The 18,454-nt window shown below is 43.2% G+C and overlaps 1 protein-coding gene across 2 annotated transcripts in view; it reads left to right on the top strand.

Moving 5' to 3' along the window:
• Positions 1 to 18,454, top strand: part of LOC133572630 (inactive dipeptidyl peptidase 10) — a 166,521-nt gene that overhangs the window by 29,874 nt on the left and 118,193 nt on the right. The window contains exon 1 of one of the 2 annotated variants that reach the window (XR_009810555.2): positions 17,834 to 18,454. This exon is cut by the window's right edge and continues 170 nt beyond it. The exons of the other annotated variant lie outside the window; for it this stretch is intronic. The gene's annotated coding sequence lies outside the window, so the exon portion shown is untranslated. Of the gene's footprint in view, positions 1 to 17,833 lie in introns of those variants that run through there. 2 annotated transcript variants of the gene reach the window in all.

The raw sequence follows: 18,454 nt of genomic DNA, 5'->3' as shown, positions 1-18,454 counted from the left end.
CATCATCTGCTTTGCGCTCCGCCATGACGGCAGTGTGACGTAAATATGCGACGGGCAGTGTGACGTAAATATGCGACGCGTCGAAGCATAAAAACGACGTCGACGTATTTACGTAACCGATGACGTCGACTACGTCGACGCGTCGTTTCAGCCTTAGCTGCAAGGGATTCTGGGTATTTGTTCTGTTGTGTTTTGTCATGTCTGTGTGATCATGTTTTTGTTTTGGTCATGTTCGTTTTGGTTTTTGGACTTTTTTGTGCACTTTTGTTTTGTCACCATAGCAACCATTAGTTTTCACCTGTCACGTCACGCACCTGTTTCACATTTTGAGTCACGCACCTGTTTTCGTTAATCATGTCTATAGTATTTAAGTTCATTGTTTAAACTCGGACATGGGAGGAGTTCGGGGAAGCCATGGAAATCGACTTCCGGATGGCTTCGAAGCGATTCTGGACCACCATCCGCCGCCTCAGGAAGGGGAAGCAGTGCACTACCAACACCGTGTATGGTGCGGATGGTGTTCTGCTGACCTCGACTGCGGAAGTTGTGGATCGGTGGAGGGAATACTTCGAAGACCTCCTCAATCCCACCAACACGTCTTCCTATGAGGAAGCAGTGCCTGGGGAATCTGTGGTGGGCTCTCCTATTTCTGGGGCTGAGGTTGCTGAGGTAGTTAAAAAGCTCCCCGGTGGCAAGGCCCCGGGGGTGGATGAGATCCGCCCGGAGTTCCTTAAGGCTCTGGATGCTGTAGGGCTGTCTTGGTTGACAAGACTCTGCAGCATCGCGTGGACATCGGGGGCAGTACCTCTGGATTGGCAGACCGGGGTGGTGGTTCCTCTCTTTAAAAAGGGGAACCGGAGGGTGTGTTCTAACTATCGTGGGATCACACTCCTCAGCCTTCCCGGTAAGGTCTATTCAGGTGTACTGGAGAGGAGGCTACGCCGGATAGTCGAACCTCGGATTCAGGAGGAACAGTGTGGTTTTCGTCTTGGTCGTGGAACTGTGGACCAGCTCTATACTCTCGGCAGGGTCCTTGAGGGTGCATGGGAGTTTGCCCAACCAGTCTACATGTGCTTTGTGGACTTGGAGAAGGCATTCGACCGTGTCCCTCGGGAAGTCCTGTGGGGAGTGCTCAGAGAGTATGGGGTTTCGGACTGTCTGATTGTGGCGGTCCGCTCCCTGTATGATCAGTGTCAGAGCTTGGTCCGCATTGCCGGCAGTAAGTCGGACACGTTTCCGGTGAGGGTTGGACTCCGCCAAGGCTGCCCTTTGTCACCGATTCTGTTCATAACTTTTATGGACAGAATTTCTAGGCGCAGTCAAGGCGTTGAGGGGATCCGGTTTGGTGGCTGCAGGATTAGGTCTCTGCTTTTTGCAGATGATTTGGTCCTGATGGCTTCATCTGGCCAGGATCTTCAGCTCTCACTGGATCGGTTCGCAGCTGAGTGTGAAGCGACTGGGATGAGAATCAGCACCTCCAAGTCAGAGTCCATGGTTCTCGCCCGGAAAAGGGTGGAGTGCCATCTCCGGGTTGGGGAGGAGATCTTGCCCCAAGTGGAGGAGTTCAAGTACCTCGGAGTCTTGTTCACGAGTGAGGGAAGAGTGGATGGTGAGATCGACAGGCGGATCGGTGCGGCGTCTTCAGTAATGCGGACGCTGTATCGATCCGTTGTGGTGAAGAAGGAGCTGAGCCGGAAGGCAAAGCTCTCGATTTACCGGTCGATCTACGTTCCCATCCTCACCTATGGTCATGAGCTTTGGGTTATGACCGAAAGGACAAGATCACGGGTACAAGCGGCCGAAATGAGTTTCCTCCGCCGGGTGGCGGGGCTCTCCCTTAGAGATAGGGTGAGAAGCTCTGCCATCCGGGAGGAGCTCAAAGTAAAGCCGCTGCTCCTCCACATCGAGAGGAGCCAGATGAGGTGGTTCGGGCATCTGGTCAGGATGCCACCCGAACGCCTCCCTAGGGAGGTGTTTAGGGAACGTCCCACCGGTAGGAGGCCGCGGGGAAGACCCAGGACACGTTGGGAAGACTATGTCTCCCGGCTGGCCTGGGAACGCCTCGGGGTCCCACAGGAAGAGCTGGACGAAGTGGCTGGGGAGAGGGAAGTCTGGGCTTCCCTGCTTAGGCTGCTGCCCCCGCGACCCGACCTCGGATAAGCGGAAGAAGATGGATGGATGGATGGATGGTTTTCAGTTTGTCTTTCTGACGACATCCCCACATTTATGCTCTGCAAATTTCGGACTCTTTTTTTCATGTCCATCGCTCACGCTGCTCCTTTTTGTCCATGCCAAAGTGAGTTTTTGTTCCATGTTTATAGTCTTTTTGGGTTTCATGGTTTGTTCTCCGCCATTGTGCGCGCTTTTCGTTTGTACTTTTTTGCTATAGTCTTTTGGTTTCATAGTTTGTTCTCCGCCACTGTGCCTCGCTTTTTGTTTGTACTTTTTTTTGATATATTAAATAAATCATGTACTCACATTCCCGTCTCGCCCGAGCCAACTTTCCGTAAAAGCAAACACCCAGGACCAAGTCATGACATGTTTATGTTGTGTTGCAGTGCGGATGTTCTCCGGAAATGTGTTTGTCATTCTTGTTTGGTGAGGGTTGACAGTGTGGCGCATATTTGTAACAGTGTTAAACTTGTTTATACGGCCACCCTCAGTGTGACCTGTATGGCTGTTGACCAAGTATGAATTTCATTCACTTGTGTGTGTGAAAATCCGTAGATATTATGTGATTGGGCAGGCACGCTGTTTGTATGGTGGAAAAGCGGACGCGACGACAGGTTGTAGAGGACGCTAAAGGCAGTGCCATCACGGCGATATTGTTGTCCGAGTGAAAATCGGGAGAAATTCGGGAGAATGGTTGCCCCGGGAGATTTTCGGGAGGGGCACTGAAATACGAGAGTCTCCCGGAAAAATCGGGAGGGTTGGCAAGTATGGCAAGAAGAGGTCTAAATCCAAACAAAAAGAGCGAAAACAGCCCCTCTCGCCCAGAAAGGAGCACTGCTGCTTCTTCAAAGGAACTGGCCAAAACAGCTCTGTGAGCCGACAAACAGGAGCTCTTAAGACAAAACAAAGAGTTTACTAAGCGGACATGAGATAAAAGCGAGGAGGTCACGAGAAGACGCACTACATGGGAGAATACTAGCCGCTTTAAGCATGATTATGAATTAAAAAAAGAACACTTAAAAATATCTGATTCTCGCAGGTCTAAAGGCCTTTGAAATCTTCATTGTTTATCCTCGCTAATCTTTGACTAACTAAACAAGATCGCGTTTGGAGTAAAATGCAGAGCTTTATTTAAATGTTGCTACTTGTACGACTGCCAATCAGCAGCCATCTGTATGACAGCAACTAACAAAATGCACCCTTTTCATTTTTCTTAAGTTGTTAGCCACCGGAAGAAAAATTTGTTTGCTAGATAATTCAAAATGCAGTTTGGGATGTTTGGGTTAGAGCGAGTAGATACATTCCGATCCTTATTTGTTCCTGGTCGTCAAATGCATCATAATTTCGCAATGCAGAGCGGAAAGCTTCTCCGAGATGTTATCCAGTTTAACTTATTTTTTTTCGTTTATTTATTTATTTCAGGCAATGACATAAAAAAAAGTACAAAGTAGACAATACATAACAATATTACTTAACATAATGCAAAAACTTGATGGAAAGCAAATCACCAGGCACACGATCCTCCACTTCTCCCGCGTGTCCACTTGTGTTTTGCATAGGAGGGCTATTTTTTCTCACCCGACAATGTTTAACTAAAATCGACCAAAAATGTCCAGGAATATACGGAATAAGAACAATAGGAAAGGGAAAAGTCCAAACCCCCATGGTCCTTAGCTCTTTGGAAATGCGCCTCCCAGAACAATGTAGTTGAATAGCCCTGTACGACAGCAACTAACAAAATGCATCCTTTTCATTTTTTTTAGGTTGTTAGCCATCGGACGAAACATTTGTTTGCTAGATAATTCAAAATGCAGTTTGGGATGTTTGGGTTAGAGCGAGTAGATACATTCCAATGCTTATTTGTTCCATGTCCTCAAATGCATCATAATCTCGCATTGCAGAGCGTAAAGCTTCTCCAAGATGTTATCCAGTTTAACTTATTTTTTTCGTTTATTCATTTATTTCAGGCAATGACATAAAAAAAAGTACAAAGTAGACAATACATAACAATATTACTTAACATAATGCAAAAACTTGATGGAAAGCAAATCACCAGGCACACGATCCTCCACTTCTCCCGCGTGTCCACTTGTGTTTTGCATAGGAGGGCTATTTTTTCTCACCCGACAATGTTTAACTAAAATCGACCAAAAATGTCCAGGAATATACGGAATAAGATATATAGGATTGGGAAAAATCCGACCCCCCCTCCCCCAGTCCTTAGCTCTCTGGAAATGCACCTCCCAGAACAATGTAGTTGAATAGCCCTGTATGACAGCAACTGACAAAATGCACCCTTTTCATTTTTTTTTTAGGTTGTTAGCCATCGGAAGAAAAATTTGTTTGTTAGATAATTCTAAATCCAGTTTGGGATGTTTGGGTTAGAACGAGTAGATACATTCCGATGCTTATTTGTTCCATGTCCTCAAATGCATCATAATCTCGCAATGCAGAGCGGAAAGCTTCTCCGAGATGTTATCCAGTTTAACTTATTTTTTTCGTTTATTCATTTATTTCAGGCAATGACATAAAAAAAGTGAAAGGTAGACAACACATAATAATATTAATTAATATAATGCAAAACCTTGATGGAAACCAAATTACCAGGCACACGATTCTCCACTTCTTATGTGTACACTTGTGTTTTGCATATGATAGCTATTTGTTTCTCACTAAACAATGTTTAACTAAAATTTACCAAAAATGTCCAGGAATATACGGAATAAAAATTATTGGAAAGGTTCCTGGTCCTCAAATGTGTAATAATCTCACATTGCAGAGCGGAAAGCTTCTCCGAGATGTTATCCAGTTTAAGTTATTTTTTTCGTTTATTCATTTATTTCAGGCAGTGACATAAAAAAAAGTACAAGGTAGACAACACATAATAATATTAATTAATATAATGCAAAAACTTTATGGGAACCAATTCACCAGGCACACGATTCTCCACTTCTTGCTTGTACACTTGTGTTTTGCATATGATAGCTATTTGTTTCTCACCAAACAATGTTTAACTAAAATTTACCAAAAGTGTCCAGGAATATACGGAATAAGAATTATAGGAAAGGTTCCTGGTCCTCAAATGTGTCATAATCTCGCATTGCAGAGCGGAAAGCTTCTCCGAGATGTTATCCAGTTCAACTTTTATTTTTTTCATTTATTCATTTATTTCAGGCAACGACATACAAAAATGTGAAAGGTACACAATACATAATAATATTAATTAATATAATGCAAAAACTTGATGGAAACAATCACCAGGCACACGACCCTCCACTTCTCCCGCGCGTACATGGTGTCAGGACAGACCGGTTCCCCTGAACCGGAGAAAATCTTGTCAATTGAGATGACATCCCGCCACTGAAACGAGTACCTTAACTGCCGGGAAATTGCTGTGTCAACTTCCTCCCCCTGGGCTCTGCAAAAATGCCTTTTTATACAAGAACAGTAAAGTAACAGCGGAGAGAACGGCGGCTTTTCACCGGCACTTTTGCTGACTAAGCGTGGTAATAATAAAAAGGTCGTTCTCAAGTGGCTTTATGAGATCATTTTATGTTTATGAAGTGTGACATGCACAGGCGGCCAATATTGGACACTATTTACGCGGTGATGCTGAAATAGCCGGCGTGCCCCGCAGAGCTGGGAGGGGCCGCCATCTGTTCGGCTCCCCTGCCGCCCACGCTCCTGGCACCAAGCGGCGAGGGCATCAAGCGGCGCGGACGCCATGTTTGATTGAAGCGCCCGCCGGCCACATTGTGTGTAACTGTGAGCGATGGCGACTGGCCAGCAGTTTAAACCGCGAGCTCTGTGGAGATAAAGAACATAAATCCAAGCTTCAGTGGCTCATTTAGAGACCGTTCTCTTCAATCAGGTCATTAGAACGTGGCTAAATGACCTTAATCTACTACAGAAATCACGATAATAAACTCATAAACTAGTCGCCGCCTGCGTGGCCGACAAAAACAAAACAAAACAACCAGGTCCCTAATTAGAGCCGGCTCCAAAAACATTGCCATTAACCGCTGTGGCTGTAGGCAACCTACTGTTGTTGTTTTTTCAAATGGCCTCCGCAATATGGTAGCTGCATTTGAATTATGACGAGTGGTCAGCATCTTTATCTAGCTCTTCATGCGCTTTAAAATGTTGGTGACGTAAAATTGGTATGTTGCACTTGTCGTATATGTCTACCATGAATTGATTAACGGGAAGAAAAAGGCAAAAACAGGCCAAAATGTGGAAAAATGGTCAAAATTCCCTCCCAGGGAGTGAGTTCCACAAGTCCTGGGAAGAGCCAAAATGAGAAGCATGTCAAAAATACCCCTGGGACGACTCACAGGGGAGCCGGGAAGAAAAATATAAACAGGTCAAAAAGGGAAAAATACCGAAAAAGGTCCAAATTTCATCCCAGGTAGTGAGTTCCACAAGTTCTGGGAAGAGCCAAAATGAGAAGCATGTCAAAAATACCCCCCGCGACGACTCACAGGGGAGCTGGGAAGAAAAATGCAAAAAGATTAAAATGTGGAAAAATGGTCAAAATTGTCAAAATTCCCTCATAGGGAGTGAGTTCCACAAGTCCTGGGAAGAGTCAAAATGAGAAGAATGTCAAAAATACCCCCCGGGATGACTCACAGGCGACCCGGTAAGAAAAATACAAACAGGTTAAAATGTGGAAAAATACCAAAAAAGGTCAAAATTTCATCCCAGGGAGTGATTTCCACAAGTTTTGGGAAGAGCCAAAATGAGAAGCATGTCAAAAATACCCCCTGGGATGACTCACAGGGGACCCGGGAAGAAAAAGGCAAAAACAGGCCAAAATGTGGATAAATGGTCACAATGGTCAAAATTTCATCACAGGGAGTGAGCTGCACAAGTCCTGGGAAGAGCCAAAATGAGAAGAATGTCAAAAATACCCCTGGGACGACTCACAGGGGAGCTGGGAAGAAAAATGCAAACAGGTTAAAATGTGGAAAAATAGCGAAAAGGTCAAAATTTCATCACAGGGAGTGAGCTGCACAAGTCCTGGGAAGAGCCAAAATGAGAAGAATGTCAAAAATACCCCCCGGGACGACCCACAGGCGACCCGGGAAGAAAAATGCAAACAGGTTAAAATGTGGAAAAATAACGAAAAAGGTCAAAATTTCATCCCAGGGACTGAGTTTTACAAGTCCTGGGAAGAGCCAAAATGAGAAGCATGTCAAAAACATGACTCACAGGGGAGCCGGGAAGAAAAATGCAAACAGGTTAAAATGTGGAAAAATACCAAAAAAGGTCAAAATGTGGAAAAATTGTCAAAATTCCCTTATGAGGAGTGAGTTCCACAAGTCCTGGGAAGAGCCAAAATGAGAAGAATGTCAAAAATACTCCTGGGACGACTCACAGGGGAGCCGGGAAGAAAAATGCAAACAGGTTAAAATGTTGAAAAATACCAAAAAAGGTCAAAATGTGGAAAAATTGTCAAAATTCCCTTATGGGGAGTGAGTTCCACAAGTCCTGGGAAGAGCCAAAATGAGAAGAATGTCAAAAATACTCCTGGGACGACTCACAGGGGAGCCGGGAAGAAAAACGCAAAAACAGGCCAAAATGTGGAAAAATGGTCAAAATTCCCTCCCAGGGAGTGAGTTCCACAAGTCCTGGGAAGAAAAATACAAACAGGTTAAAATGTGGAAAAATACCGAAAAAGGTCAACATTTCGTCCCAGGAAGTGAGTTCCACAAGTTCTGGGAAGAGCCAAAATGAGAAGCATGTCAAAAATACCCCCCGCGACGACTCACAGGGGAGCTGGGATGAAAAATGCAAACAGGTTAAAATGTGGAAAAATACCAAAAAAGGTCAACATGTGGAAAAATTATCAAAATTATCAAAATTTCCTCATAGGGAGTGAGTTCTACAAGTCCTGGGAAGAGCCAAAATGAGAAGCATGTCAAAAATACCCCCGGGATGACTCACAGGGGAGCCGGGAAGAAAAATAAAAACAGGTTAAAATGTGGAAAAATTGTCAAAATGGTCAAAATTCCCTCCCAGGGAGTGAGTTCCACAAGTCCTGGGAAGAGCCAAAATGAGAAGCATGTCAAAAATACCCCCCGGGATGACTCACAAGGGAGCCGGGAAGAAAAATACAAACAGGTTAAAATGTGGAAAAATACCAAAAAAGGTCAACATGTGGAAAAATGATCAAAATTATCAAAATTCCCTCATAGGGAGTGAGTTCTACAAGTCCTGGGAAGAGCCAAAATCAGAAGAATGTCAAAAATACCCCCGGGATGACTCACAGGGGAGCCGGGAAGAAAAATAAAAACCGGTTAAAATGTGGAAAAATTGTCAAAATGGTCAAAATTCCCTTATAGGGAGTGAGTTCCACAAGTCCTGGGAAGAGCCAAAATGAGAAGAATGTCAAAAATATTTCTGGGACGACTCACAGGGGAGCCGGGAGGAAAAATGCAAAAAGATTAAAATGTGGAAAAATGGTCAAAATTGTCAAAATTCCCTCATAAGGAGTGAGTTCCACAAGTCCTGGGAAGAGCCAAACTGAGAAGAATGTCAAAAATACCCCCGGGATGACTCACAGGGGAGCCGGGAAGAAAAATAAAAACAGGTTAAAATGTGGAAAAATTGTCAAAATGGTCAAAATTCCCTCCCAGGGAGTGAGTTCCACAAGTCCTGGGAAGAGCCAAAATGAGAAGCATGTCAAAAATACCCCCCGGGATGACTCACAAGCGACCCGGTAAGAAAAATACAAACAGGTTAAAATGTGGAAAAATACCAAAAAAGGTCAACATTTCATCCCAGGGAGTGAGTTCCACAAGTTTTGGGAAGAGCCAAAATGAGAAGAATGTCAAAAATACCCCCAGGATGACTCCCAGGGGAGCCGGGAAGAAAAAGGCAAAAACAGGCGGAAATGTGGAAAAATGGTCAAAATGGTCAAAATTCCCTCCCAGGGAGTGAGTTCCACAAGTCCTGGGAAGAGCCAAAATGAGAAGAATGTCAAAAATACCCCCAGGATGACTCACAGGGGAGCCGGGAAGAAAAATACAAACAGGTCAAAATGTGGAAAAATACCAAAAAAGGTCAACATTTCATCCCAGGAAGTGAGTTCCACAAGTTCTGGGAAGAGCCAAAATGAGAAGCATGTCAAAAATACCCCCGCGACGACTCACAGGGGAGCTGGGAAGAAAAATGCAAACAGGTTAAAATGTGGAAAAATACCAAAAAAGGTAAACATGTGGAAACATGATCAAAATTATCAAAATTCCCTCATAGGGAGTGAGTTCTACAAGTCCTGGGAAGAGCCAAAATGAGAAGAATGTCAAAAATACCCCCGGGATGACTCACAGGGGAGCCGGGAAGAAAAATAAAAACAGGTTAAAATGTGGAAAAATTGTCAAAATGGTCAAAATTCCCTTATAGGGAGTGAGTTCCACAAGTTGGAAGAGCCAAAATGAGAAGCATGTCAAAAATACCCCCCGGGATGACTCACAAGGGAGCCGGGAAGAAAAATGCAAAAAGATTAAAATGTAGAAAAATGGCCAAAATTGTCAAAATTCCCTCATAGGGAGTGAGTTCCACAACTCCTGGGAAGAGCCAAAATGAGAAGAATGTCAAAAATACCCCCCGGGACAACTCACAGGCGACCCGGGAAGAAAAATGCAAACAGGTTCAAATGTGGAAAAATACAGAAAAAGGTCATAATTTCATCCCAGGGAGTGAGTTCCACAAGTCCTGAGAAAAGCCAAAATGAGAAGAATGTCAAAAATACCCCTGGGACGACTCACAGGCGAGCCGGGAAGAAAAATACAAACAGGTTAAAATGTGGAAAAATACCAAAAAAGGTCAACATTTCATCCCAGGGAGTGAGTTCCACAAGTCCTGGGAAGAGCCAAAATGAGAAGAATAACAAAAATACCCCCAGGACAACTCACAGGCGACCCGGTAAGAAAAATACAAACATGTTCAAATGTGGAAAAATACCGAAAAAGGTCAAAATTTCATCCCAGGGAGTGAGTTCCACAAGTTTTGGGAAGAGCCAAAATGAGAAGCATGTCAAAAATACCCCCCGGGATGACTCACAGGGGACCCGGAAAGAAAAAGGCAAAAACAAGCAAAATGTGGAAAAATGGTCAAAATGGTCAAAATTCCCTCCCAGGGAGTGAGTTCCACAAGTCCTGGGAAGAGCCAAAATGAGAAGAAAGTCAAAAATACCCCCCGGGATGACTCACAGGAGAGCCGGGAAGAATGATGCAAACAGGTTAAAATGTGGAAAAATACTGAAAAAGGTCAAAATTTCATCTCAGGCATTGAGTTCCACAAGTTCTGGGAAGAGCTAAAATGAGAAGCATGTCAAAAATACCCCCCGGGATGACTCACAGGGGACCCGGAAAGAAAAAGGCAAAAACAAGCAAAATGTGGAAAAATGGTCAAAATGGTCAAAATTCCCTCCCAGGGAGTGAGTTCCACAAGTCCTGGGAAGAGCCAAAATGAGAAGAAAGTCAAAAATACCCCCCGGGATGACTCACAGGAGAGCCGGGAAGAAAAATGCAAACAGGTTAAAATGTGGAAAAATACTGAAAAAGGTCAAAATTTCATCTCAGGCATTGAGTTCCACAAGTTCTGGGAAGAGCTAAAATGAGAATCATGTCAAAAATACCCCCGGGACGACTCACAGGCGACCCGGGAAGAAAAATACAAACAGGTTAAAATATGGAAAAATACCGAAAAAGGTCAAAATTTCATCCCAGGAAGTGAGTTCCACAAGTTCTGGGAAGAGCCAAAATGAGAAGCATGTCAAAAATACCCCCGGGATGACTCACAGGGGAGCCGGGAAGAAAAATACAAACAGGTTAAAATGTGGAAAAATTGTCAAAATGGTCAAAATTCCCTCCCAGGGAGTGAGTTCCACAAGTCCTGGGAAGAGACAAAATGAGAAGAATGTCAAAAATACCCCTGGGACGACTCACAGGGGAGCCGGGAAGAAAAAGGCAAAAACAGGCCAACATGTGGAAAAATGGTCAAAATGGTAAAAATGGTCAAAATTCCCTCCCAGGGAATCCTGGGAAGAGCCAAAATGAGAAGCATGTTAGAAGTACCCCCCGGTACGACTCACAGGCACCCGGGTAGAAAAATCAAACAGGTTCAAATGTGGAAAAATACCGAAAAAGGTCAACATTTCATCCCAGGGAGTGAGTTCCACTAGTTTTGGGAAGAGCCAAAATGAGAAGCATGTCAAAAATACCCCTGGGACGACTCACAGGCGACCCGGGAAGAAAAATACAAACAGGTTAAAATGTGGAAAAATACCAAAAAAGGTCAAAATTTCATACCAGGGAGTGAGTTCCACAAGTCCTGGGAAGAGCCAAAATGAGAAGCATTTAGAAGTACCACCCGGTACGACTCACAGGCACCCGGGTAGAAAAATCAAACAGGTTCAAATGTGGAAAAATACCGAAAAAGGTCAACATTTCATCCCAGGGAGTGAGTTCTACTAGTTTCGGGAAGAGCCAAAATGAGAAGCATGTCAAAAATACCCCCGGGACAACTCACAGGCGACCCGGGAAGGAAAATGCAAACAGGTTGAAATGTGGAAAAATACCGAAAAGGTCAAAATTTCATCACAGGGAGTGAGCTGCACAAGTTCTGGGAAGAGCCAAAATGAGAAGAATGTCAAAAATACCCCCGAGACGACTCACAGGCGACCCGGGAAGAAAAATGCAAACAGGTTAAAATGTGGAAAAATAATGAAAAAGGTCAAAATTTCATCCCAGGGACTGAGTTTTACAAGTCCTGGGAAGAGCCAAAATGAGAAGCATGTCAAAAACACCCCTGGGACGACTCACAGGGGAGCCGGGAAGAAAAAGGCAAACAGGTTAAAATGTGGAAAAATACCAAAAAAGGTCAAAATGTGGAAACATGGTCAAAATGGTCAAAATTCCCTTATGGGGAGTGAGTTCCACAAGTCCTGGGAAGAGCCAAAATGAGAAGAATGTCAAAAATACCCCCGGGATGACTCACAGGGGAGCCGGGAAGAAAAATACAAAAAGGTTAAAATGTGGAAAAATACCGAAAAAGGTCATCAGAATCAGGTAAAACACCAACTTATATTCTTGTCTTCATGAAAGAAAGGAAAGTTAAACATGTTTGTATTATCACTAAACACATTTAACTTGTTAACAAAAACCTAATCTTCCATAAATACACAAATATAAATGATATTTCTGAATGAGGTAGATCTCCTCCACTTGGTCAGTTGAAAAGTATGATAAAAGTGTGTTAGAGACTTGAGTATTCACACATAATATAATCAGAGCAATTGCTTCAAAGTGTTTCATAAATCCAGCTGAGAAGAATGTCAAAAATACCCCTGGGACGACTCACAGGGGAGCCGGAAAGAAAAATACAAACAGGTTAAAATGTGGAAAAATACCGAAAAAGGTCAAAATTTCATCCCAGGGAGTGAGTTCCACAAGTTCTGGGAAGAGCCAAAATGAGAAGCATGTCAAAAATACCCCCCACGACGACTCACAGGGAAGCTGGGAAGACAAATCTCCCGTCCAAAGGCAAAACCCAGTAACTCAATTTTGGTCAAAACTGAGCTGATAATAATTTTGGAGTTACTAGGTGATATGTAACTCCAAAATTATTATCAGCTCAGTTTTGACCAAAATTGAGTTACTGGGTTTTGCCTTTGGACGGGAGAAATGCAAACAGGTTAAAATGTGGAAAAATACCAAAAAAGGTCAAAATGTGGAAAAATGGTTAAAATGATCAAAATTCCCTCCCAGAGAGTGAGTTCCACAAGTCCTGGGAAGAGCCAAAATGAGAAGAATGTCAAAAATACCCCCGGGATGACTCACAGGGGAGCCGGGAAGAAAAAGAAAAACAGGTTAAAATGTGGAAAAATTGTCAAAATGGTCAAAATTCCCTTATAGGGAGTGAGTTCCACAACCGAAAAAGGTCAAAATTTCATACCAGAGACTGAGTTTTACAAGTCCTGGGAAGAGCCAAAATGAGAAGAATGTCAAAAATATTCTTGGGACGACTCACAGGGGAGCCGGGAAGAAAAATACAAACAGGTTCAAATCTGGAAAAATACCGAAAAAGGTCAACATTTCATCCCAGGGAGTGAGTTCCACAAGTCCTGGGAAGAGCCAAAATGAGAAGAATGTCAAAAATACCCCTGGGACGACTCACAGGCGACCCGGGAAGAAAAATACAAACAGGTTAACATGTGGAAAAATACCGAAAAGGTCAAAATTTCATCACAGGGAGTAAGCTGCACAAGTCCTGGGATGAGCCAAAATGAGAAGAATGTCAAAAATACCCCCGGGATGACACACAGGGGAGCCGGGAAGAAAATTGCAAACAGGCTAAAATGTGGAAAATACCGAAAAAGGTCAAAATTTCATCCCAGGGAGTGAGTTCCACAAGTCCTGGGAAGAGCCAAAATGAGAAGCATGTCAAAAATACCCCCCAGGATGACTCACAGGGGAGCAGGGAAGAAAAAGGCAAAAACAGGCCAAAATGTGGAAAAATTGTCAAAATGGTCAACAGTCCCTTCTAGGGAGTGAGTTCCACAAGTCCTGGGAAGAGCCGAAATGAGAAGAATGTCAAAAATACCCCTGGGACGACTCACAGGGGAGCTGGGAAGAAAAATGCAAACAGGTTAAAATGTGGAAAAATACCAAAAAAGGTCAAAATTTCATCCCAGGGAGTGAGTTCCACAAGTCCTGGGAAGAGCCAAAATGAGAAGAATGTCAAAAATACCCCCGGGACGACTCACAGGCGACCCGGGAAGAAAAATGCAAACAGGTTAAAATGTAGAAAACAAGGAAAAAGGTCAAAATTTAATCCCAGGGACTTAGTTTTACAAGTCCTGGGAAGAGCCAAAATGAGAAGCATGTCAAAAACAACCCCGGGATGACTCACAGGGGAGCCGGGAAGAAAAATGAAACAGGTTAAAATGTGGAAAAATACCAAAAAAAGGTCAAAATGTGGAAAAATTGTCAAAATTGTCAACATTCCCTTATGGGGAGTGAGTTCCACAAGTCCTGGGAAGAGCCAAAATGAGAAGAATGTCAAAAATACCCCTGGGACGACTCACAAGGGAGCCGGGAAGAAAAAGGCAAACAGGTTAAAATGTTGAAAAATACCAAAAAAGGTCAAAATGTGGAAAAATTGTCAAAATTGTCAAAATTCCCTTATGGGGAGTGAGTTCCACAAGTCCTGGGAAGAGCCAAAATGAGAAGAATGTCAAAAATACCCCTGGGACGACTCACAGGGGAGCTGGGAAGAAAAATGCAAACAGGTTAAAATGTGGAAAAATAGCGAAAAGGTCAAAATTTCATCACAGGGAGTGAGCTGCACAAGTCCTGGGAAGAGCCAAAATGAGAAGAATGTCAAAAATACCCCCGGGACGACTCACAGGCGACCCGGGAAGAAAAATGCAAACAGGTTAAAATGTAGAAAATAAGGAAAAAGGTCAAAATTTAATCCCAGGGACTTAGTTTTACAAGTCCTGGGAAGAGCCAAAATGAGAAGCATGTCAAAAACAACCCCGGGATGACTCACAGGGGAGCCGGGAAGAAAAATGAAACAGGTTAAAATGTGGAAAAATACCAAAAAAAGGTCAAAATGTGGAAAAATGGTCAAAATTGTCAACATTCCCTTATGGGGAGTGAGTTCCACAAGTCCTGGGAAGAGCCAAAATGAGAAGAATGTCAATAATACCCCCGGGACGACTCACAAGGGAGCCGGGAAGAAAAAGGCAAACAGGTTAAAATGTGGAAAAATACCGAAAAAGGTCATCAGAATCAGGTAAAACACCAACTTATATTCTTGTCTTCATGAAAGAAAGGAAAGTTAAACATGTTTGTATTATCACTAAACACATTTAACTTGTTAACAAAAACCTAATCTTCCATAAATACACAAATATAAATGATATTTCTGAATGAGGTAGATCTCCTCCACTTGGTCAGTTGAAAAGTATGATAAAAGTGTGTTAGAGACTTGAGTATTCACACATAATAATAATCAGAGCAATTGCTTCAAAGTGTTTCATAAATCCAGCTGAGAAGAATGTCAAAAATACCCCTGGGACGACTCACAGGGGAGCCGGAAAGAAAAATACAAACAGGTTAAAATGTGGAAAAATACCGAAAAAGGTCAAAATTTCATCCCAGGGAGTGAGTTCCACAAGTTCTGGGAAGAGCCAAAATGAGAAGCATGTCAAAAATACCCCCCACGACGACTCACAGGGGAGCTGGGAAGACAAATCTCCCGTCCAAAGGCAAAACCCAGTAACTCAATTTTGGTCAAAACTGAGCTGATAATAATTTTGGAGTTACTAGGTGATATGTAACTCCAAAATTATTATCAGCTCAGTTTTGACCAAAATTGAGTTACTGGGTTTTGCCTTTGGACGGGAGAAATGCAAACAGGTTAAAATGTGGAAAAATACCAAAAAAGGTCAAAATGTGGAAAAATGGTTAAAATGATCAAAATTCCCTCCCAGAGAGTGAGTTCCACAAGTCCTGGGAAGAGCCAAAATGAGAAGAATGTCAAAAATACCCCCGGGATGACTCACAGGGGAGCCGGGAAGAAAAATAAAAACAGGTTAAAATGTGGAAAAATTGTCAAAATGGTCAAAATTCCCTTATAGGGAGTGAGTTCCACAACCGAAAAAGGTCAAAATTTCATACCAGAGACTGAGTTTTACAAGTCCTGGGAAGAGCCAAAATGAGAAGAATGTCAAAAATATTCTTGGGACGACTCACAGGGGAGCCGGGAAGAAAAATACAAACAGGTTCAAATCTGGAAAAATACCGAAAAAGGTCAACATTTCATCCCAGGGAGTGAGTTCCACAAGTCCTGGGAAGAGCCAAATTGAGAAGAATGTCAAAAATATTTCTGGGACGACTCACAGGCGAGCCGGGAAGAAAAATACAAACAGGTTAAAATGTGGAAAAATACCGAAAAAGGTCAACATTTCATCCCAGGGAGTGAGTTCCACAAGTCCTGGGAAGAGCCAAAATGAGAAGAATGTCAAAAATACCCCCGGGACAACTCACAGGCGACCCGGTAAGAAAAATGCAAACAGGTTAAAATGTGGAAAAATACCAAAAAAGGTCAAAATGTGGAAAAATTGTCAAAATTGTCAAAATTCCCTTATGGGGAGTGAGTTCCACAAGTCCTGGGAAGAGCCAAAATGAGAAGAATGTCAAAAATACTCCTGGGACGACTCACAGGGGAGCCGGGAAGAAAAAGGCAAACAGGTTAAAATGTGGAAAAATACCAAAAAAGGTCCAAATGTGGAAAAATTGTCAAAATTGTCAAAATTCCCTTATGGGGAGTGAGTTCCACAAGTCCTGGGAAGAGCAAAAATGAGAAGAATGTCAAAAATACCCCTGGGACGACTCACAGGGGAGCTGGGAAGAAAAATGCAAACTGGTTAAAATGTGGAAAAATAGCGAAAAGGTCAAAATTTCATCACAGGGAGTGAGCTGCACAAGTCCTGGGAAGAGCCAAAATGAGAAGAATGTCAAAAATACCCCCGGGATGACTCACAGGGGAGCCTGGAAGAAAAATGCAAACTGGTTAAAATGTGGAAAAATGGTCAAAATTGTCAAAATTCCCTCATAGGGAGTGAGTTCCACAAGTCCTGGGAAGAGCCTAAATGAGATGAATGTCAAAAATATTCCTGGGACGATTCACAGGGGAGCCGGGAAGAAAAATGCAAACAGGTTAAAATGTGGAAAAATTGTCAAAATTCCCTCATAGGCATTGCGTTCCACAAGTTCTGGGAAGAGCCAAAATGAGAAGCATGTCAAAAATACCCCCGGGAGACTCACAGGGGAACCGGGAAGAAAAATGCAAACAGGTTAAAACGTGGAAAAATACCGAAAAAGGTCAAAATTTCATCCCAGGGAGTGAGTTCCACAAGTCCTGGGAAGAGCCAAAATGAGAAGCATGTCAAAAATACCCCCCAGGATGACTCACAGGGGAGCAGGGAAGAAAAAGGCAAAAACAGGCCAAAATGTGGAAAAATTGTCAAAATGGTCAACAGTCCCTTCTAGGGAGTGAGTTCCACAAGTCCTGGGAAGAGCCGAAATGAGAAGAATGTCAAAAATACCCCTGGGACGACTCACAGGGGAGCTGGGAAGAAAAATGCAAACAGGTTAAAATGTGGAAAAATACCAAAAAAGGTCAAAATTTCATCCCAGGGAGTGAGTTTTACAAGTCCTGAGAAGAGCCAAAATGAGAAGCATGTCAATAATACCCCCAGGATGACTCACAGGGGACCCGGGAAGAAAAAGGCAAAAACAGGCCAAAATGTGGAAAAATGGTCAAAATGGTCAAAATTCCCTCCCAGGGAGTGAGTTCCACAAGTCCTGGGAAGAGCCAAAATGAGAAGAATGTCATAAATACCCCTGGGACGACTCACAGGCGACCCGGGAAGAAAAATACAAACAGGTTAAAATGTGGAAAAATACTGAAAAAGGTCATAATTTCATCTCAGGCATTGAGTTCCACAAGTTCTGGGAAGAGCCAAAACGAGAATGTCAAAAATACCCCCGGGATGAGTCACAGGGGAGCCGGGAAGAAAAATACAAACAGGTCAAAATGTGGAAAAATACCGAAAAAGGTCAACATTTCATCCCAGGAAGTGAGTTCCACAAGTTCTGGGAAGAGCCAAAATGAGAAGCATGTCAAAAATACCCCCCGCGACGACTCACAGGGGAGCTGGGAAGAAAAATGCAAACAGGTTAAAATGTGGAAAAATACCAAAAAAGGTCAACATGTGGAAAAATGATCAAAATTATCAAAATTTCCTCATAGGGAGTGAGTTCTACAAGTCCTGGGAAGAGCCAAAATGAGAAGAATGTCAAAAATACCCCCGGGACGACTCACAGGCGACCCGGGAAGAAAAATGCAAACAGGTTAAAATGTGGAAAAATAAAGAAAAAGGTCAACATTTCATCCCAGGGACTGAGTTTTACAAGTCCTGGGAAGAGCCAAAATGAGAAGCATGTCAAAAATTCCCCTGGGATGACTCCCAGGGGAGCCGGGAAGAAAAATGCAAACAGGTTAAAATGTGGAAAAATACCAAAAAAGGTCAAAATGTGGAAAAATGTCATAAATCCAGCTTCCTCTAAAGCTCCTGGCGGCATCTTCCAGCAGCACCACTCCACCATCAGTCAGATAAATGAAATCAAGTGGCGCGTAATTGAAATCGACGGCGCTGACAAAACCGAAGAGCGTGAGTGCGGACGTGGGAGTGATTGGGAGGAAA

This window comes from Nerophis lumbriciformis, linkage group LG01 (assembly GCF_033978685.3).
Source record: "Nerophis lumbriciformis linkage group LG01, RoL_Nlum_v2.1, whole genome shotgun sequence".
NCBI classification, from domain to species: Eukaryota; Metazoa; Chordata; class Actinopteri; order Syngnathiformes; family Syngnathidae; genus Nerophis; species Nerophis lumbriciformis.
The sequence above is the reverse complement of the archived record's forward strand: the minus strand, read 5'-3'. Positions and strand labels throughout refer to the sequence as shown.